The 23,099-nt window shown below is 39.1% G+C and overlaps 1 long non-coding RNA gene across 1 annotated transcript in view; it reads left to right on the top strand.

Moving 5' to 3' along the window:
• LOC113460481 (uncharacterized) overlaps positions 1 to 22,249 on the top strand; it is a 73,861-nt gene extending 51,612 nt beyond the window's left edge. Inside the window, exons 5-9 of the long non-coding RNA XR_012582738.1 lie at positions 2,306 to 2,437; positions 10,046 to 11,284; positions 11,816 to 11,888; positions 12,329 to 13,422; positions 21,541 to 22,249. This is a non-coding gene — a long non-coding RNA (uncharacterized LOC113460481). The remainder of the gene's footprint in view (positions 1 to 2,305; positions 2,438 to 10,045; positions 11,285 to 11,815; positions 11,889 to 12,328; positions 13,423 to 21,540) is intronic.
• The last annotated feature ends 850 nt before the right edge of the window (positions 22,250 to 23,099 follow it).

Here is a 23,099-nt window from a genome sequence, read left to right as displayed (position 1 = left end):
GAGCAAAGTGGGGACAGCAGGGAGCACGAAAATGCAGCAGCTCCAGAAGAAATGGGAGCGAGCAATGAAAGGATAAAGTGGCCAATATCTTAGGAGCAGAGCAGGAAAAATTCCCTCAAAGCAAAGTTTATCCTGCTCCTCTTTGGGCATTTTTTCCAGCCTTTCCTGAGGCACGTGTTGGAGGCTGTAAGAATATTTTTCTTCATGTTTATATGAAGAACATGAAGAAAAGAATGCTTTTCTTCATGTTCTTCATATAAACATGAAGAAAAGCATTCTTACACCATACACATTGCTTTTCTGATTCTTTGAGTACATTGGATATCTTTCACTTTCAGAATCTATTTGCATTTGATTATTTTTGTCTGTATTTCCTGCTGGTTCATATGGACTTTATGCATATTTCAGGATGTTTTTCATATGATATGTGAAAATATCTCTGCTTATTTCCTGCATCTAACTTGGCAACATGACATATTGATTATTGTTCTGGGTGCTTTCAGCCCCTGATACAGAGACTTATGGACAGGCAAGCTGAAGTTAATTTTATAAATAAGATTTGTGGAAGAGCATATTTGTTGGATTGATTGTTAGGGATTGAGCAGATTTTTCTTTTACTGGGGTAATTATATTCAATTCTGTGCCTGGGATTGGGTGGTAAATCCAAGTTGTGGGCTATGTTTGAGAGTCATGGCTGTGTGCATTGCTGCCCATCAGCTCAGTCTGAAGATCCTGATTGCTGCCTTCAGTCTCAGAGATCACTGCCTTTTCCAGCCAAATCTCTTTGAGTGAAAACTTCCATTCTGAAAGTTAAAATTCCACACTAAAACAGTGCTCTTAATTGAAATCATGAGAAAAATATAGTATCCAGCCTGGTGTGTTCAAGTAGCATTTTCTGTCTCCAAAGGCCGTTTCAGACAGGTTAATCCTGTAGCATTCCCTAGGCCAGGGATTGAAGATTTGGGATAATCCAGCACTCAGGGGTCTCACACAAGATTACACACAACAGGTTTATGTTCTGAGGGAGAGGTGCTGCAAAATCAACACAGAACTGATCACTTTCAGTGCCTTTCCTGGAATTTGGAGTGAGTGCCTTAGGGCTGTATTTCTCACTGCTTTATAATAAGCAATAATAAAGGCAGAAAAATAACTTGTTAGAATTTTGGGTTGTTTGTTTTGAGTTTTTGTTTTTTTTTTTTTTTTTTTTGAGCAAGGAGATAAATTATCATTTTTTACAGGAATAACGTGTAGACATTATTAAGAAATTAATGAGAGCTCAAGGTCTTTTAGGCAAGAGAAGGTTGAATGGTACCCTTTTCATTTTTGGATTACAGTAATTTATGTAGTGTCAGACCTGACAGCATGGGCTGTCAAACTCACTATCTCAGGTAACTCACTTTTAATTTAAGATTAATTCTTTGAGGTTGAATCATAAGGTCTTTGTTCTTACATGAGTTCAGTTGTGTGCTGGGCTTCCAGCACTTCGTCAAGGTTTTTAGACTTCTGATTGAGTCATTTGTACATTAATTTATACTTATTTTTTCATGAAGTGTTTTCCCCCTATATTTGTTTAAATATGTTCTGCCATGCTCATTAAATATGAGAAAATTTCTAAATGTTTCTCACCATGATGAAAATAAAATACCATATTTGAAGACTAGATTAAAAAATAATAATTGAGGAAGGAAAATTATCAGTGATCTTATTTGTCCTCTTCACTGCTAAATAGGCACAAAAAATCATGAATATTTTACTTTGTTACCCTATTTTCACATGGGTTATATATATATATATATATACACACATATATAGACCATATTTTTTTTGAGCTGAAAGAAATTGTTACTAATTTCTTTCTGTTTAGAAAAATAATGGGCAAAACTTCAGCATGGTTTCAGTCCTGTGAATTTTCCTATGGAGGTATGAATATTAACAATGCTGAGAAAGTGCTCAGCAAAAACAGAAGTCTGGAATGCAGAAACTGAAAACCCCATGCTTGCATCACAGTGACTGTGGGAGCAGAGCTGCTTCATCAGCCCAAACCATCAGCATTTGAAATTTGTTGTCCTCAGTACTTATGCTTTACTTAACTTTCCACCGGTTATGACAATATAAACTTCAGTTTGCTGAAGTGGATTTTGTGTGAAGTAACTTTTTCCTCTGGCTGGAGTAACTTCATCCCTGTGAGCAGAGGGAGCTCTGCAGCCTTGAACTGAGAATGGGAGATTCCGCCTGTGGAATGTCACAGAAAATGCACTGAAATCTCCTGAAATTTGCTCTGAGTGCTCTCAGTTCTTTGTTTCAGCCCTCAGAAGTGTCCCTGAAAGGTTTGCAGATCACCAGGGGACCAAACCCCAGGATCTGCTGCTCCACCACGAAGGGGGATGGATGAAATGTGACCCAGCTGCTCGTGGAGCATCTCCCACTGGTGCACAAGGTGATTTTTTCTGCCTTCAGAAAAGTTCCACTTTTAATCTTGAAAAGAATAGACGTTGCAAGATCACACAGAAATTTAAAACCTACTTTTCTGCTTAGGCTGTTTAAGAGAACTTATTTCAAGTCATACTAAGGTAGTTTCATTTAATAAACAAGTATTTTCATTTTCATTTCATTCCGTTTCCATTTTCATTATGCCTCCATTAAAGAGAGCTCCAGAAGTCTTTGCTGTGTGTCCAGCAGTGATGGCAGCAAGTAAGCACATTAAAAACCTGTCACAGCCTGGTACATTAGGTAATGAAATCAGAAGGCAGGAGACAGGGACTTGGGTGTTTGTCAGCCTCTGACAATTTGAAATCAATATGAATTTGATCACGTTGAACTCTACTCAAAGATCATTTCCTGGCTGGTTTTCCCTCAGCCTTTCTGCTTTAGCCATATTTTCTTTTACTTCTTAGCTGAAAAAATAAAGAAGCTATGCAGCAGAGGGCACGTTGGTATAATTAACAAAGGAGAGTGTATTGAGTGGGATAAAGGTAATGAGGAGCAAATTATCTTGTTTATAGCTTGCACTGTCCAAACCCAAATATATTTTACTGGCAGGCTTGCAAAGGTAGATTCTTTCCCATTTCTCAGTGGAGCCTGCCTCATGTGAGGGATCACATTAAATAAGAGATTGCTTTTGTGAGTGGAGGTTGGTCAGTAGTACCATTTGGAAAATAGAGGTTGTTTATCAGCTTTTGTGGTACAAGATGCACAAATGCTGTGGGAAATTTGGATAAAACAATGATGGTCATAAAACTAAAGCTTCAGAGTTGAAATATGTAGTAAAACATGTTAATTCATAAGTTAAATTGTATTTCTTGTAGCTATGCCATGTATTTAGATGTTTGCTCTTTATTATTAGGAGTGTCTTGTCAGGGGTATCTCTTTAAGTGTTTTACATATGAGGAGTCCTTAATAATGCATGAAATTAAAAATAATACACCAAACTGCCAGTATTTGAGAGTTAAGTGTCACACAAGACAGGATGCACATGATGTTATCTATGGTTTTCTAACATTTATTTGAATTTTTTTAAAGTGCAATTAGCACATATTGCTAATAGGGAAATAAAAATTAACAGCATTTTAAATACAAGAAATAGACATTTTGGGGGGATTTGTAGAGCAACTGTTTGTAGTATTTTCAATCTTTGTGCTTTTCAGCCACTCGAGGAGCTTGTACATGGTGACCTCAGCTGCACACAGTAGCACTTTCAAAGGAACATTTTCAGAGAGTGAGAACAGAAAGATCTGAGGATATGAATTCCTCTGAAAAGCAAAATCTATTTTAATATTAAGTCTATTTAACGAGAAATAGACTTGCTGTTTCTTCAAGTTGTTTATAATTAGAAATTACTTCATATTTTCACTTTGATGTTCAGCTGAAGAGCAGGACACGTTTCAAACCATGAGTGTTGTTGACTAGAATGATAAAGTTTGATGATGAATTTATTTTATGGCAAGGTAATATTTAAAAAAAACCAGGGAATTTGTGGAGAATTAATGTTCATTCCTTAATTATGTTCCTTCCTGTGAGTCAGGCTTTGAGTGGAAGCAGAACTGTTAATGTTGGTGGAAACTTTGGTTTGCTCAGCAGTACCTGTGTCATGATGAGATGTGAAGCCATCAGCCTTTGGTTTAGCCTAAAAAAGAGGATGCAGGATTAAACTTCAGCCTCTTGATTAACAGAATTAATTATGGAAATGAGGATGCAGTGAGCCCATTAAAGGGAACCTTTGCTCTCTGTGGAAGCACCCGCACTATAGGCTCACTCACTTTGTTGAGATAAAAAATGCTCCCATCTGTTTTGCTGATGTGAGGACAGCTGCAGAGTCCCCCAAAGGGAGGGAGCAGTTACAGAGCCCTGAAATCGTGGATCTGCAGCTCTGGTGCCCGGCCTTGCTGGTAATGCTGTGAACTTCTGCAAATCAGTCACTGGAAAATGGATTTTGATAGCGCAGCTTGTAAGATTGCAAGGTCAGACCTGCTTGGAAATTATGGCAATGGTATAGAACAAAAGTCTGCTTTATAAAGAGCAGCCCAGTAAATCCTGGTAGTTTTTTTCATGTGCTCATTTGTTTAGAGTTACTCCCTGGCAAACCTGTTCTATTAGTAGAGGTAATGGAATTAATTTTCTTCTCTCTTCATCAGCTGGCAGGAGGACACTGGAATTTGTTAAGGCTTGACAAGCACTGCTTAGTATTCCATTGTTAAATGAAATAATGTGCTTTTCTAATCAAAAGTCTTTTTACCTAGGGATGAACCTGTGGAAGGGGTCTGGGGGTCATCTCAGTCCAACCCAAGATTCACAAACCTATCAAGTCCATAATAAGCTCATGTGGGTTTTAAACATTCCAACCCACTCCATGGAACCTGCATTCTTGCTGAGAACAATACACAACAAAAAACTTACTGGTTTTTGAAAGGCACTTGCCACATTATGAGATCAAATCCTTAATTACTGCGGTATTCAGCAATTTTTTTTTGAAGTAGTTTCTTTGAAAGAACTATTTCAGAACAAATATGTCAAGCAAATAGGCTTCTAAGTGAGGCCTGGTTTGATGTTTCAGTCATTCACTGTCACTGCTGAACCTTCATGAGAAAGCCTTTCTTTTATTGTTCTTTACAAATAAACTAAAAAAACATGTTTAAAGTAGTTCACCTGTGAAGTAATGCAAGCAAATTTAGATTTAGTGTTGTGGGAATATCAGAATCAGTAATTGTAAAATATGTTTGAGGTTCAGCAGTTGTTGAGTTCCCACTATTACAAAAGTTGTTGATGAGAGAGGGATTGGATCAAATAGAGCAAGGTGTTGATCAAGGATATGGTCCTACAAAATAGTCATTTCTAATTTCTGCAACACTGAAACCAGCTGCACTGAGTTTCTGCTGCATGATATGGTGGAAAATAAGATGCAAATGAAAATCTAAGGTGGTGACTTGAGTGAATTAAGGGGCTCATTGTTGCCCAAGATTACAATAATTGTGTTGTTCTCAGCAAAATCTTTTCTGAGCCAAATGTTTCTGGAACATCACTTCTCTTTTTCCTTCAAAGAAAAACAATCTAAAAAAGTTGGTGATTTTGCCTCCTCTTTGGGGATGAAATTATTTCCTTGACAGTTGGCACAGGCAGAAGATTCACAAGTCTCAGCAACTGTTTTCCTGGTGGAAAAATCTAAGTGAAATGATGAGAACATCTGGCAGAGCTCTTAAATAAAACAGCACTTTGAAACAGAACTGATTCAGTGTATCCTAGGACATCACATCAGTGACATTAGAACAATTAATATTCAAGACGTGCTTAATTATAATTATACTCCACAGATGTTCCACGGGAAGAAGTGGAACACTCTGCTTTCAGGTTGAGCTCTCATGCAGGCAGACTAATACAGTGGCACTTTACTCTGTCCCTATAAAAAATATTAACAAGGTTGACTGTTAAACCAAAATTATGCATGAGAATCTCAGCAGCCAGCACTGGGGACTGTGTAAACAGTGAATATATTGTTTTATTGACTGCATTAGGCTGAGAAATTCTGCACGTGGTGGCACATCCCTGACTAACCCTTTGTGCTTGAGCCTGCTCTGGTGTGGGGATAATGGGGGAAATCAAGGATTTCCAGGCTGAGGGAGGGTTCTGATGCTTTTAGCATTAATCTCTGTGTTGTTTTTTGGAAGTTCTGTAGCATTCACTTGACACCAGCTGAAATCAAGAATGTGGGAAAATGACTCCCCAGTAATGGAGTCAGTGGGAAAAAAATTGGGATATTAGTAGCCTATTAAAAATTAACAGTGTTTAATGGTGCCCTGGAGGTGGAGGCAAGGTTGAACAGGAAACCCTGGGGACGTTTCCTGGCCTTCAGTACTTGAATTAGCAATTTTAGCAGCATTTTTAGCAGTGGAAGAATTTGGTTTGTGTTAGGTAGTTATGAGCTGGGTATAACTCAGCTAAGAATGCAGGATATATGTCATTTAAGACAGCTGTGAGAAATTGTTACAATTCAGTGTTGAAAAGGAGCAGTTACCAGATCAAAACATGTATAGGCACCTATATTATTGAAAATAGAGATTTTTTTCTGCCTTCATAGCTCCTGTTCCCAAGAATTTCTATTTTATAAGATAACAAATTCTCGATTAACCGAGTATCAAGCAACATCCATTTCTCCTTCTAAGAAAAACAAGTCAGTATTTTTGTTGCTTGCTGAGGTCAAAAGTACAGCTACCACTCTGGATGAAAAAACAACTTCATGAGGTCCCTTGGGAATCCTGTAAGTGAGTTGAAGTGCAGCCTTAACTCATCTGAAAACAAAAAATGCTTTTACAGGAGATCTGCACTTGAGATTTGATTAAGAAAAAAGGAAATAATGTACTGTGACTCCATCAAGCCTCCAGTGAAGAGCTGCCGTTAACACACTGCTAGTCCTGTTTAGCCACTTGTTAATTGTGAGCAAACAGTTCCAGTAATTCATGCTTCATGGGTAAAATTTATGGGCATAGGCATTTAAGGTCCAAGAGTGAAATATACTTCTGAGTTCCAAGAAATGAGGATAAATTATTAAAAACTCCTTATTCCAAACAATTGAAAATGTGTCCAGAACTACTAATTAAAATTACTCAGCTGAGCATCTGATTTTAATTAACAGAATGAGGTTGTGATGGATGTGGTGTTTGTCATTTTGTCTCATTTTTCATATTTAATGAAACTTCATGTTTGCTTTCTCAAACTGTGAGAAAAATAAGTGTTCTATTATTTAAATAGATATCTCTAAAGCCACCTTTAAATAGATATTTCTAAAACCCCTGTAAATATACAAGGTAAGTTTTTCATAAAACTGAAATGTTCATTGCATAGAATACCTTGAAGGAATCCTTTGGGTTTAAAAACCCAAAGAATTAGGGAGGTGGTGTTTCAGCAGATCAATGTTTTTTACTCTCAATCCCCAAAGCCTCAGGGGTGTGCAGTGTAACTTATCTGCTTGCAATACTGTTTAAGTGGTAGCTATTTTCATATACCTGGTGATTTGTGCTGCATTTGGCTCACTATTGAACTAAAATGATATTTACACCTGTACCCAGACAGGGATTTCTCAGTAAATTATTTCTTTCCTAATTTTTTACCTAAGCAAGCCCTGAGATTTATTGATCAGCTTCATGTTGGAAAGAGGGGAGAGAGGAAGAGAGAATGGAAAGAAGTATTTTCTCCTTTAACTTTTATTTCTCTTACCTAGCAGTTACTAAACTCTGTTTATGCAGAAAGTGTTGTGTAACACTGTTTAGTTCTGCTGACTGTGGTTTATGGAAAGGCACTAAAAGCAGCAGGAGTTTGCTCATTCCCCTCCTCTCATGCAGACAGCCTTGTGGGGCTTCTCTTTGACTGAAACAACGTGAATTAGGGTTTTGTGGGGTTGGTTTGTGTTTCAGATGTCTCCAGCTTCTTCTTCTCATTGCTTTTAAGGTCAGAGACCAAAACCAGTCATTTTCAAAACTGCTGTTTTTTGGAGGGTTGAGCTGCTGTTAGTGTGATGGTTTTCCACAAGCTGCTGGGTGGTTTCAGTCTCACCAAGCTGATCTGAGCAGGTTGCTGCTCACAGAAAGAAGCTGGAGACATCTGAAACACAAACCGACCCCACAAAACCCCAATTCACGTTGTTTCAGTCAAAGAGCAGCCTGGGGCTGGATTCTAGAGAGAAATCCTGAATAAATCACCCTGGGCAGGGCAGGCAGGGGCAGGGCTCCTGTCTCAGGTACATCCAGTGTGATTGTAGGACAAGGCTGTCTTGGACAGTAAGCCCAGCCTAAGCCCATGGGTGAGCCCTTGGCGGGTGATTTTAGGCTGGAGTATCTTTAATTTGATCCAAGAGCTTATCTGGCCTGCTCTCAGCTGATAAAGGAATCAAGGTCAGTGAGTTCTCTTTGCTCTGCAGGTCAGGGCAGGGCAGAAACCTCTGAGGCTGAATGGGTGTTCACAGGTGCTTTTTAATTCTTATTTCAGTAGCATTTCAATATAAACTCTGATTTGCAAAAGAGGGAAATAGAAGCCCAGATGTGCCAAAATTCACATGTGGGTTGCCATGCTTGTCAGCCATGTAAGCTTGTTGGCATCTTGTAAAACACAGCAGAGAAATGGTAACATTTGGTTTGAAGTTGTCTCCAAGCATAAAAGTAATAGAATTGGAGTTTAAAATAAATCTGTTTGGAGTTTAAAATAAAGAGAAAAGATGTGTTTGAGGTAATTACAGAGATATTTTAGCTGAAGATTTCTGTGATGGTTTTTAGAAGGCATTTCCTCACTCTGCAAGGTGTGCCTGTGTCTCTGAGACTCTTGCATAAGATTCCACACCTCCCCTCCCTGGCCTGTATGACAGGGACAGTAATTAGCACTAAACTCCGAGGCAATTTATTTTCATGAAATTAATAATAATGAAGATAATTTCATTTTTGAGGGCAGCTCTGTGAAAAGCCATCTCAGATGGCTGCGTGGAGATCTTGATTATCCAGTGAGGAGGAGCAGCTCACAGGAGGGAGTATTAGCGCAGCCACATTCCCCTAAAAACACTCCTAGTCTTGCCAAGTTTCTGGGCACAAAATGATATGCATGCTGTGCTGATGTTATTAGTTTCCATCCTTCAAGCTGCTGCAGTCCCCTCTGTATAAATCCATCCTGAAGAATCTTTATATGCCAAGGAATATGATCCCTAACCACTTTAAAGTGTGATGCATTTAGAAGAATGCAAAACAAAGTGTGTTAAAATCCAGAAAAGGAGACTGGGTGGATGCCTGTTTGAATTATTTCTCTTTCCTATCTGTGAAAATTGAATTGACTGACAGTAGAAAGAAACATTTAACTGGTTTTATTATATTAACTTTTATTTAGTTTGCTTGTCTTTAAATTCTATGGGTTCCATAATCAAAATCTTGAAGTGAAAAGCATCTTGAGACATTATGGAGTGAATGTATAAATTCTAACCCGATTTGAAAAATATTGCTCTTGTTTTCTTTCAAAGCAAAATATTATGTGGCTCATAATGTCATTGCAACATGTAAAAATAAATCTCTGCATTAAATTGGTAGGCTGACAGGCCTTTTAGTTCATGAATTTGTGGTGCCTGAGTAGAACATATTGGATCAGACATATTTTGTGAGTCTGCTTTGCAGCCTGAGCTCTGGAACCATCATCTCACAGGGAGGAGAGGAGGATTTGGTCTCCTCCATTTATTATTCCAGAGCAGCCAAAGTGCACCCAGAGCCTCCCTGTTCTCATGTCACCCATGTGTTAAAGTGAAAGCACATGGATGCAAATATCATCAATGGATGCAAATATCATCAATGGGTGTAAATAAATATCAATGGCATTTGCATACTGATGTAAAGGATTGGTCAGGGGGAAGGTAAAATATTCATGAATGCTTGTTGAAAGACTGTTGTTGATGATCAGGTTTCAGTGAATAAATGCACCAGCTCTGGCACAGGGTATTCCAAAATTTAGGTGACTTATTTTACTGCTTTTCCATTTACAACTTTTTTCATTTTTTTAATATTTTTTTAAGTCTTTCTTTCTTCTGCAGAGTCACCAGATGGAATTGAATCATTGTCTGGGATTTAGGAGTGATATATGCAATCCTAAACCACTCCAGATTGTTACAGGTGTGACTGTCCTGATCCTGGTGAAGGTAAGTGGTGGAAAAATTGAAGCTGCAGGCAAAAAAATAAAAAAATAAAAATCCTCTAAACAGGTTAGCAGAAGAGAAGACAGTTTTGTTCCCATTGCTCACATTTTATTCATGCATCCAGAAAAGTTAATGGTCAGGATATGTAGCTGCACATTTGACATGTTTCACTTGTTTATTATAAATTTAATGTGACTAAACTTTGTTATCTTCTACTTGAGAATGCCTCTGGTACGTTATTCATTTTGATTACTTGGTACAAAAGTTTGTGGTAATATAACCCCCATTCCTCATTGTCCCAGATTCTCATTGATACAAATTTCTTGTATCATGAATTTTGTACAGATTCCTGACAAGGTCCCCCATGTCACAGAGCTTGTTAAGGTCTGTGCTGCTCCATGAGCTACATCTAAAATCAATTTCAGTCGCATTTGACCACTGTGCAGATGGAACATTATTCATGCATTAGACTTTCTAAGTGGGGTAGAACAGAACCTTACATTTATTCCTTACAATTGTATCTGCATTTTTGTATTATCTATGGTTCAGTAACCTTTTGTGGAAGACCAGAAGATGCCTCTGGAGGCAACACAATGTGCATCAGAACTGATTTATACTCTAACATCTGTCAACTTTTCCCCAGGACCTAGTTGTGCCAGGATACACATGTCATCTTTTCTAATGACTTATCCAAAGGCAGAGGCTGCACAGAGGTCTGGCACAGGAACGAGTCTGATCCTGCTGCTGCCATTTTTCCAAGGAATACTGTTCCGTGTGCGTTTTTTGGTCCAGGGATTTGTGCCTTGCAGTTTAGAGAACATTTTGCCCACAGGGTTAGCAGCATTTTTATTAATGAACTTCTGAAAATGGGCATAGGAATGCTGTTCAAAAGCACATACGCAAATAATTTTGAAAATATTCCAAATAACTTAATTTTCCTTCTGAAAGTTAAAAAATATCCTCCAACCAGCATCCATATCTCCCTGTCTCCCAGCAGCAAACAGAGGAGCTTGGAAGAGCCAGTGTATTTTATAGCACTGGAGTGGAAGTGGATCTGGTGAATCTCATGTGGACATTTTGCCCACATGGATCCTGTGTGTCCCCATCATTTTGGATCACCGTCACTCACAGTGCCAGGTGAGAGACAGGCAGGCACTCAGGAGTCACCTGAATCTAAAAGATTTAGCACTTACAGTTTCCCCCTCCCAGTTCTATATCCATCACCCCTTTATTCTAGACTTATTTTCTTGCTCTTAATTGAAATAGAATTTCCATCCCAACTTCAAAATCCTGGCTTAGCAAACACCAAATACTAAAACACCTTCTAATAAAAATATTCACAGTTTAGCTGGTGAGTTCAATCACAGACAGGAAACTGAAACATTGATCAGATCCACAAATGTTCCTTTACAAAGGAACTGTTCCCAGTATTAAAAACATAAACAGTGATTTCCTCCTGAAGAGTGTATTTGTGCTAACAGAATTAATTTAATACTTGCAATGTTACATAACCTTTGTTCTTTTGCCTGTGAGCACGCTGTAAATATGAGCATTTTGTCATGAGAGTTCTGATTATGTCCTTTTTTGTGCTTCAGGTAATCACCAATTGAGCTGTAGCAGTTCTGAATTAAGTTTGTAAATGAGCAGGAATTTTCTCTTTTCTTACAGGAGATGTAGAAATTATAATTTAACATGGAGGAGTCTGATTTTATTCTGCCTAAAAATATCTTTATTCCTATTTGTAAGTATTTATGCAAACTGTAAAATGGTATTTTATTATAATTTTCAATTAAAAATATTTTGTTTAACATTAGTTAGACCAAATAATTTTTTAGGGCTATTCATAATGCATGCATATGTAAAAAGTAAAAATTAAAATGAAACTGTAATTTAAGCTAAGCATGACTCCAGTTGTCTTCACAGATTTTAAGTCTGCACCATGTTTTGTGTCTTTTTGTGATGCCTGCCTTTGCTGCTTTTGTATTGATTGAGTTTAGCAGATTGGCTCATGTGTTAGAATGATTTAGGATGCTGTATTTTTTATTTTCCAGTTTGGCTCTCTGCGGTATGTGCAAACACTCTGTGTAATTGCAGGACAGGTATTTGTGGGTTAACTTGGCACAGCTCTGTTTGAAGGATTGAGCAGAATGCTGGAGTGCAACAGTTCTGTGTTTATTGCAGGGTTTGAGGTGAAGCTCCCGTTCCACCTGGGCTGCACTGGCTGTTCAGGGGATGGATCATCTCCCTGCCTTCTGGCAGCTGACTGTGCTCTAAATAATCTGATATTCATCAGTCCATGGGAAGAAATCTGATCTAAAGAGCTAATTAGCTTAATTAGTGCAGCTATCTAGAACGGGAGGCCTGGCTTTGGTCTCATGGAAAGCAGAGTAAATGTAGAAAAAGAAAGTGAATTTCCTGCAATAGAAAGGGCCCAGGACTTGGCACCTTCTCTGGAATATTGCAGGGTGAGTGATGGGAGCTTGGATGAGCCCTTTTCTCAGGAATTCTCGGTTTGTTCTGTGCAATTCTTCACTGTGGAACCTAAAAAACCAAAGTGGCATCAGTTACCAACAGCACTCTGTGAGGATTTTCAGTTTGTGCATGCTCCCATGGCCTCTGTTTCCAAAACCACTGGCATGCTAAGAACACTTTGTTAACAGCATCCTTTAGCAGCTCAACTAAGTTCCTTCATGGCCATTCTTTAATGTTTATTCATTTTGGAAAATGTTAGAACCCAGGGACATGACAGGACCTTTGATGGAATCAAAATGAAGCAAGCTTATGGAATCAGGGAGTCCTTTAGCTTGGAAAGGACCTCCAAGATCAAGTCCAACCTTTGATAAGGTTTAGTTGACACGATGATGTTTCCCCAACTGAACCATTGCACTAAATGTTATGTCCAGTTGTTAAGTCATTTTGTTGCAACAAGCAAAAAGGAAATTTACTTTTTTTATTTCTTTTTTTTTAAATCGCATTTTTACAAATAGTTGACCCGTGCAATCTAGTATTAGATCATTTAGGAAACTGATTTGCCACTTTGGGGCCAGAGATTCATACTTTGCTCGATATCTAACTCAAAAATCCGTGGAAAGTGAATATATTAATGGCTTTCTAACTGTGGCTTCATTTAAATCTGTTAATTATTGCCATTCCTACAAGCATCCTTTGTGTTGCAGCGCACATAAAACAACATTTAAGAAAAATGAGAGCTGTGGGTTTCTCTCTCGAGATGTCCCCATTTGGAGTGAGCAATGGTGCCACGTTGCCCTCAGAAGGTCAGTGGGGTTGGAATGTTGGATATGGAGCTGGATCAGCCAGCGCTGACTTCCCATTAACTCTCTGTTCCAGCTGCCCCACGTACAAATCTTCAGACCAAAGCTGTGGGCATAGTTCCTTTTATTGTTTTGGTCAAGGGAAAGGATTTTTTTTGCCTGTAAACATTCCAAAAAAGCTTGTGTGTGGCTGCCAAGCAAGCGATGTGTCTGGCATTTGTGAGTTAATGAAAGAGCTGCTTTAGCCTTGGAGCTGGATTTCAAAACGCAGAATCTGGAGAGGAATGTTGCAAATGTAATGTTACCCAAGCCTCCCCTGATGAGAATTTACATAAAGAATGACCCTGTGGAATTGCAGCAATGGATGGTGCTGCAGTTCAGCAGAATGGAATTGTTTCTCCAGCCCAGAGCAACTTAAAAGTAGAGGATTGGAAGGTTTTGGTCTTGGGGGACAATGTAAGTGCTTTTCACTTGCTCAGGCCATTCACTGCAGGCTGAGGTAGCTTCTGTAGGTGGCTGCTAACTGGAAGAAAGGCTGAGGTTACTGGAACATGCCAAATATAGTGGAAAAAAATGTCCAGGCTTTATTTCATTATGCCTTACAGTCAAGGGAGAAATAATCACAAGGTGAATGCATTTTTAGGGGAGAGTAAAATCAAATATAATTCAAATATAAATCAAATAATAAAACAATATGAAAAGCAAGTTCTTGTCTTTGAAGCTCTCAGTATTCCTAGTGATGACTAATCCAAGTACTATTAGAAATTTACTTCTGAGATTGATACTGGCCATGTTTAACCTGCTGTGGTCACATGGATAAGCAGAATAGAAAATACAAGGTGGGAGAAAAGGACTCTCCCAGCTCTCCACAGTTTCCAGATGAAGAACTCTCTGCTCATAGAGTCCCTCTGTGGCTCTTAAGGAGAAAGATGCACATCAGGAGAATGGTGGTGGTAAAAGAGGAATTGTGCTCTGCAAGTCCTGCATCTTCTTTTTGGCAGTGCACAGAATCTGCAGCTCCTTTTAACTCCATTAAATGTTTGAAGTTTGAAGGACAGCTCGAGGTTTAACAGTGTTTCACTCCTGTTCCTACCTTGTCAGCTTATGGAACAACTGTTTGCTAATTGCTTTAGGAGAAGAGACAGAAATGAAGGCTGGTATAAAATGCAAAGCAGTAGCTCAGAGTTACTGGCTGGAATCTTCCGTGACATGTTTGAGTTTCCATCTGTGTGTTTATATAATGTAAAACATGAAATGGAAATGTAAGTGTACCAAAAATAATCAAAAAAAATCGTTGACAAACTCATCTGGGAAATGTGTGTACATATATATATATATAAACACACACACACATATATAGATAAATACATATATTAAAGTTCCTGCAGTGGAAATATTTGCTAAATTAGGAGCTTACAGTGGTGCTAATTGCAGTGGTCCTGCAATACATCATCATCATGGATGCTGAGAAAATTCTCCCCAGGCACAATGAGGGTTAATGTTTGATATTGAAACAATTCATTTATATTTTCTTAGGTCACTTTTATTTCAGTCTGGAAGTAGAATCAAGATCCAGGCTAGATTTCCTGTGCCATGAGCTGTTTGGAGGTAGATTTGTGAAAATGGCAGCCTTTAAAAACACACAGCTTGATCAAAAGAGATTTGTTACCTCAGAAAGCTTTGCAAGCCATAAGTAATTGCCCACCACCCCTCTGAAAGAGGTTTATGGGAAAATGCACATCCTCTTCCTCATAGAAATGAAAAAAAATGGAGATAGAAATGAAGTGATTTCCACAGGGCCATAAAGTGCAATTGGAATCCAAATGACTCCGGAGCAGTTTGTGCTTCCTGCAGTCCCCAGGCCTCCTCTCACTGCTGGAATTTCTGGCCCTGGGAGCTGTTTCTCCATCAATGACACTCCGAGTTTACAGCCTCAGCTTATTCAGAAACAAGTTTTGTGCATGAGGTCCCCCCCTTTTTTTCTTTTTTAATCTGCCCAACGTTTCACTTCTGGATATAAATTGTGATTGAGTGATTTGGTGCAGGATTGTTTCCAGTGAAAATGTCGCCTCTATAAATTGTTCCATGAAATATTTCCATTTCCTTCAGCAAATATCAAGTGTTTCTCTGGTACTTGGGGGAAAAAAATTCTTCATTTCAATGAATATTACCGCTTCAAGCAATTGCATGCTGTAATGCCTTTTATTTAGCTGACTTGTAAAGGTTGAGGAGAGGATCAGACTTTGATTTCTTTGTGCTTCTGGTGAAGTCGAAAGTGATACTTTCACCAAGGTTAAGGTAAAAGGGTTTTAATTCTGACTGAAATCATGGGTCTACACCTGAAAATGTTCAGTTCTGCCAGCAGCTGGAATGCTGAAATCCTGGGGTTCCTTCATTCCTGTGACCCAGGAGATGAATAAGGCACAAAAACAGCACCTGGCCCTCATGTCCTCCTCAAGGTTCCCACCCAGAGCCACTGAAGAGACCAAACAAAGTTTTGGGGAGCTGGAGATGATTCAGTGGCTGTTCTCTCTGAGCCATGCCAGAACGGAGCTGCTCGTGCACCTGAATTATCTCTGCTTTTGATGGATGCAGACCTTCAGCAACACCTTGTGTGAGGAACTCTGCGCACAACGGGGCTCACCAGAGCTTGCCTCTGGCACGAGGAGCTTTATAGCTGCTCCTCAGCATATTTGAAAGAAGATTATTGCTGCTGACGCATTGCAAAAAGGTAACATTTGTGTGCATCAGTGACTTAATTGCTTTCTATTGTACCACATCCCATAAAATGACAAACCTCATCAATAAAAAAATGCAGTAAAGGAGGCACTTTGGGATTTGTCTAGCTGTGGGGAGCTGGAGGTACTTAATAATGTTGAGTAGCTATTTCCAGTGGCAGGTAGGAGGAGTTGCTGCTTCTTATTGGAAAACTGCAGATTGTGCATGATTTTTTAATGCTTTTTTTTTTTCCTTGTTTTCCAATTTCCCAGATAAAGAAAGAAATCAGTCATGACACCCTTGAAAGAAAGAGAGAGAGAAAGAGAGAAAGAGAGAAAGAGAGAAAGAAAAAGAGAAAGAAAAAGAGAAAGATTTATTCAGAAATAAGCAAATAAAAGACAAATTCTTGGGGGCTGGAAGAGAATTTTTGAAAAATTAACATAAATTTTTTTCCAAGTATTATATAATATACATAATATATAATATTAATATAATTATATATTAATATAATATATATAATATGCATCATATATAATATATATGATGTATTATTTATCATACAATAATAAATTATATAATAAATATAATTATATAATAAATATAATTATATATTTATTATATATATTTATTATTATTTATATTATTATTTATTTAATATAATAGATATTTATTATAATTATATATAGTAAATAAATTATATAATAAATATAATTTATTTTATATTATATATATATATTATGTATAGTAGATATAATATATATTAAATGTATATAATATATACTATAAGTTATATATACAATATATATAATACATATTATATATATTATATATATAAAATATCCCAGTATTTTGGGAATGTAGGGGGAACTCTTACCAGCAGAGAGTTAACCCCATAAGAGATTGAAGCCCATAAATCACAGGAGAGTTAACCCCATAAGGGACAGGAGGGAGGAGCAGTGCCAGGTGAGCCTGGAGGTGCAGGCACCTGGCAGGGATGGGATGGAAGGGGTTAACCCCACTCTGCAGCAGCACCTGCTGCTCTCCGGCACCTGAACTGCCGCGGTGATCTTGTTAACAGCTTTAATTGATTCCTTTTCCAATGTCTATAAACACAGCGCTGGCAGCTCTCTTCAGCTGTGATAAAATGGCACATGCAGCCCAGCCTGGGGGAGTCTCAACAAGGGCACCCAGCAAAGTGTGGTTCCATGACCTGTGATTTCCTTTTTTTATTCCTTTTAGCAAATCCAAGAACAAATACAATTCTCTATTGAAGTGCTGTTAAACACACCTACCAGTGCTTCATTCTGGAGGGGTAAAACATATTACAGAATGAAGAAAACAGAATAAATTCTGATCACCAGTTTCACTTCAAGATTGTTTATAGTCCTAATTACCTTTGATGTAATTAGTAATATTCTTTTCAATTTTGATAGGAATAATCCTGTTTATTGAAGTTTCTGTTCTGATGCCTGTAAATGTGCAGCTATGACCTAGTTCCACCAGAAATAACGAATTCTTAATGCTACATTTCGCAATTAGAAATAAAGAATTCTTAATGCTACATTTTGCAATTAGTGATTTTTTTAAACTATGGAACCTATTTCTCTGAATAAGACTTACACAATTTTGCTTTTCTAGTAATGCTGTTCCTACCAAAGGAAAATATCAGGTGCTCAGGAATGTTCTTTTTTCTATAGTTTGGACATAAAACAATGTACAAAATCAGAGAATTAGGGGGGGAAATGGAGCATTTGTATTATTTATCTTCTAACAGTGTCTTTGCATTTAGGACAGGAACTCTTTTGGGCACACATTTAATAGATCAAGAAGAACTCGTGTTGGAGTGGATAGTCTTGGAAGTACATATTCTGTACCTTTAACCTTTCTTTGTTAAAGCAAAATTAATCTTTCCTCCTTCAATTTTAGCCAAAGGTTACTGTCTGTACCTCGGCAGAAACGTGATGAAAAGTAGAAAAGGCAACAAAAAGGGATATTGGGAAAGCAGCAAGATTGAAACCCAGCAAGGGTGCTGCAAGAATTTAACTTTGCCGTTTGGCTCCAGAGGTGCCAGAGGTGATCTGTCCTGTGCATTTCTGTGAATTCTGTACTATCCTGGCCCGGGTTCATCAGTGGGTATTTCTATAAATTCTGTACTATCCTGGTCCAGGTTCATCAGTGAATATTTCTATAAATTCTGTACTATCCTGGCCCGGGTTCATCAGTGAATATTTCTATAAATTCTGAACTATCCTGGCCCGGGTTCATCAGTAGGTATTTCTGTAAATTCTGTACTATCCTGGCCCAGGTTCATCAGTGAATATTTCTATAAATTCTGAACTATCCTGGCCCGGGTTCATCAGTGGGTATTTCTATAAATTCTGTACTATCCTGGCCCGGGTTCATCAGTGAATATTTCTATAAATTCTGTACTATCCTGGCCCGGGTTCATCAGTGAATATTTCTATGGATTCTGTACTATCCTGGTCCAGGTTCATCAGTGAATATTTCTATGAATTCTGTACTATCCTGGCCCGGGTTCATCAGTGAATATTTCTATGAATTCTGTACTATCCTGGCCCGGGTTCATCAGTGAATATGTGCAGGCAGGGGCAGGTGGAGGTGCCCCAGGGCTCCCTCTGCCTGTCCAGCATTTTGGGGATGTATTTGTGGCAGCCTGAGAGCTGGGACTGTATAGGGATATGTATATATTCTATGTATGTATCTAAGACAGCCGAGAGCAGTGGCAGCCTGAGAGCTGGGCCTGTATGCATATTGTAATTGTATAATTGTTAAAAGAAAAGGAGGGAAATGTGGGGGCCTGAATATATGTTGTATTGTGGGATCTGTGTGGGTCCGAGTTGCTCCAAACGAGCCGCAGCTGCAGGGTCCTTAGTTGGGCAGCAGCTGTAGCTCGTGAAGGTAACTGAGATAAATAGGGGTGGGTCAAGAGCCCAGGAGGAGCCCCTGAGAAGAAAGGAAGGACTGTGCTGCAGAGAATGGAGAAGAGCCCCAGCAGAGAGGCGAGAACAACGCAGCGAAGATTACAACAACTGGTGACCCCGACGTGATGAAGAACGCACAACCAAACATTGAAAGAAGGTATGGAATCCCCCGGACAGCTGAGAGCTGTGGCAGCCTGAGAGCTGGGACTGTATAGGGATATGCATATATTCTATGTATGTATCTAAAGACAGCCAAGAGCTGTGGCAGCCAGAGAGCTGGGACTGTATGCATATTGTAACTGTATAATTGTTAAAAGAAAAGGGGGGAAATGTGGGGGCCTGAATATATGTTGTATTGTGGGATCTGTGTGGGTCCGAGTTGCTCCAAACGAGCTGCAGCTGCAGGGTCCTTAGTTGGGCAGCAGCTGTAGCTCGTGAAGGTAACTGAGATAAATAGGGGTGGGTCAAGAGCCCAGGAGGAGCCCCTGAGAAGACAGGAAGGACTGTGCTGCAGAGAATGGAGAAGAGCCCCAGCAGAGAGGCGAGAACAATGATGCTGCGAAGATTACAACAACTGGTGACCCCGACGTGATGAAGAACGCACAACCAAACATCGAGAGAAGGTATGGAATCCCCTGGACAGCCGAGAGCTGTGGCAGCCAGAGAGCTGGGACTTTAGAATATAATATGGCCTTTGAATTAAGGAGCTGTAGCAGCAGAAAGCTGTAAGAATATGGCCTTTAAGGAAAACAGCCTTGGAACATCTAAGGACAGCCGAGAGCTGTGGCAGCCTGAGAGCTGGGACTGTATAGGGATATGTATATATTCTATGTATGTATCCAAAGACAGCCAAGAGCTGTGGCAGCCAGAGAGCTGGGACTGTATGTGTATTGTAATTGTATAATTGTTAAAAGAAAAGGAGGGAAATGTGGGGGCCTGAATATATGTTGTATTGTAAGACCTGTGTGGGTCTGAGTTGCTCCAAACGAGCTGCAGCTGCAGGGTCCTTAGTTGGGCAGCAGCTGTAGCTCGTGAAGATAACTGAAATAAATAGGGGTGGGTCAAGAGCCCAGGAGGAGCCTCTGAGAAGACAGGAAGGACTGTGCTGCAGAGAATGGAGAAGAGCCCCAGCAGAGAGGCGAGAACAACGCAGCGAAGATTACAACAAGTATTCTCCTTTTTGGAGAAATTTCTTTGAGCCTCATCCTGTTGCTGTTCCCACATTTCCTCTGCTCTGATGTGGGTGGGTTTGAAGTTTGTGTTTTACCAGTGAATGGGTTACAAATTGACCTAAACTTTCACTGAACTGCAGAAAAACCCTGTTAATATTACATTGTTATGGGGCAGATATGAAAGCTGCTGTTGGAATTAAAATCCATAGCATGCAATGATTCTGCACGTTGATTAATTCTGTTTATCTGATAATGCCTCTGAATTTCAGAGAGAATTATGTCTTCATTTAATTTGTCTGAAATACTGAGACTTTATGAATGTTCTAACAGATAATTAATGGCAAGAGTTGCTCATTGTTTTCTTGCTGCTTGCAAGCTTCACTGTACCAATTGCTATTTTACCAGACTTCTACAAATATTAAAAGGTTGTTCTTTTTTTCCCCTGAAAACACATTTTTTTGATTACATTAATTTCTGGGTATATTGTCAAATCCTCTGCTACTTTGGTGGTGATTATTAGCAGTAGGAATTCTTTTGGATGCAAAATAACTTTTAAATGTGTGACTTTTTAGGTGGCAGACAATGCATTTCTGGCTGCCTCCCGTTGCTCTGAATTAACTTCAAATTTTTAAATCAAGGCCTTTAGGAAGGCTGCCCTTACATAAAGTAATCACTGATGAAACTACCATTGATTAACTGTTGGGCTTTCATTGATTGCACATTTTCAGTTCCACGGGAAGATTTCAAACTTTATTTGTGTAGTATTTCTAAGCCATAAAAGAGCATTTTGTGTATTGTATGCATTATGGCATTATTGTCACATGTAAATCAGGAAGAGGGGAGAAATTTTCTTCCCTTGAAGTGCCAGGAATTTTGATATACTTTGCTCCAGATTTGCTGAAGGAAATAAGGAATAAGTTTTTTATGCCATTCTCCTGAAATGGATGCATTCAGCCCAGGTCCCAGCTGGGTGCTCTTGGTCTCTGCCATCTGGAAGGCAGCAAGGAAGTTTAAATAAGTCCAAGGGAATATTAAGTATATTATGTTTAATTATATTATATGCAATTATATTATATATATTATAATATAATTATATTGTATTTAATATTGTATATTGTATAATATTATTGGTTTAATTTATTATTAAATATAATACTGTTATCATTGATTATATTAATTAAATTATAATAATAATATATTTAATAATTGCAAGTTGCTAAATATTTTTATTAAGTATATAATATTAAAATAAGTGCAGGGGAATATCTGAACCTGTGTTTCCTTTCCAGGTGAAGCTGCAGGTCACACAGAGACCTTCCAGTTCCTCTTGCCCAGCTCCAGCCCACCCCAGAGCCACATCCAGGGTCTCCTCTGCAGCCCCTCCTGGCAGGAGCTGTTTCTCTGAACCTCCCCGTGTCCAAAATGATTTCAGTGGGTGCCAGCTGGTCCTTTTGGAATGCTCAGCCCTGCTGTGTGCAGAGGAGCAAGCAGCTGACCTTTCCTGCCATCATTTCACAATTCTCTAACCAAGGTTAAGGCAAGGAGTCCCCTTCAGCTCACACCTCCCACATCTGGGGGACAGCTGGCTTCTTCTGCACTTTTGGGCATCATTTTCCTCAGCTCTTTGATTCAGGTAATTGTTTTGCAGCCTCACAGCTTTATCCTTGGCTCTTTGCAGACTCCTGCTCCAACAGAAGGCCAAGATTAGTATTTTCATAGGAGCAAAACAGGTTGTGTCACTAATAAATGCAGGATTCATACTAATGCTGACAAATGAATGGGGTCTTGTGTTCCACCCTGGACTTGCAGAACTGAACTTGGTTTGTGCCACTTCATTTTCTCCACTTTGGTTACAGAAAGTCTGCTGGCTTTTTGAGATTATTCTGTCCTGTGATTTATGGGTGTGAGCAGAGCTCTCAGTGCTTGGAATTAGTTGCAGCCAGGCTGCCTCATTGGCTCTGGTTGAAATTCCACCTCGTGTACCACCATCTACAAATATTCCAGTATATTTATTATTGTTTAAAAATATTTATTTTCATAAATTTTTATTTATTTATTTCCATCTGCTTCACCTTTCTGCTTTTCCTTTTCAGAAGCTGGGCTGCTCTCACAGCAGACCAGGAGCAGTAATGAGGTGCCTGCAGCTGGAGAACATTCCAGCATCTTCTGGAATGCAGGGGGAGGGTTGTGTGGCAATTTGGATGTGCAGGATGCACTGTGGGTGTATTTCTGAAGAAAATTCAGAAAGAGTGGCTTTGGCCAGCACTTGATCATGTTTCTGCTGTTTGTGAGGATTTTATTCCACTGCAGCTTGCTTTGGACGTGGTTTTTGTTTTTCCTCTCAGGCAGGGACATACCACCAGTTTTCCGAAAAGCAATTAATGAGAATTAACAAATGAAAACTCCAAGTAATTCGCAGTATTGTCCTACTGAGGTCACATTTAGGTGATTTGGAGATTTCAGATGGGTGATTTTTGGTGGTGGTGACAGGGACATGTGTTCATTGGGCTGTTATGGGATGCTCACCTGAGCTGACAAAGGGTGGCAGGATGGGGTGGCAGAGGTGGATGGGGTGGCAGAGGTGGATCAGCCCAGGGAACGGTGCCACACACAGCACTGACAGGTACAGCTACAGCTTTTTGGGGTTTGTGCTTTCTCCCCGAAGAAAAGCAAGGAAAACAGTGAAGTTACAGGAAACAAATAGAGGTGTTGGTTTGCAGAAGCTAAATAAATAATGAGCAGCTCCCAGCTGCGCAGATTTTATTATTGAAAGAACAGATTTTGTGTTATTGGGTTGGCTTTAAACCCTTTTGTTTCATAATTTATGACAGAACTTTATAGTTAACAC

Source organism: Zonotrichia albicollis, chromosome 14 (assembly GCF_047830755.1).
Source record: "Zonotrichia albicollis isolate bZonAlb1 chromosome 14, bZonAlb1.hap1, whole genome shotgun sequence".
In the NCBI taxonomy this organism is placed as follows: Eukaryota; Metazoa; Chordata; class Aves; order Passeriformes; family Passerellidae; genus Zonotrichia; species Zonotrichia albicollis.
This window is presented reverse-complemented; position numbering and strand designations above follow the sequence as displayed.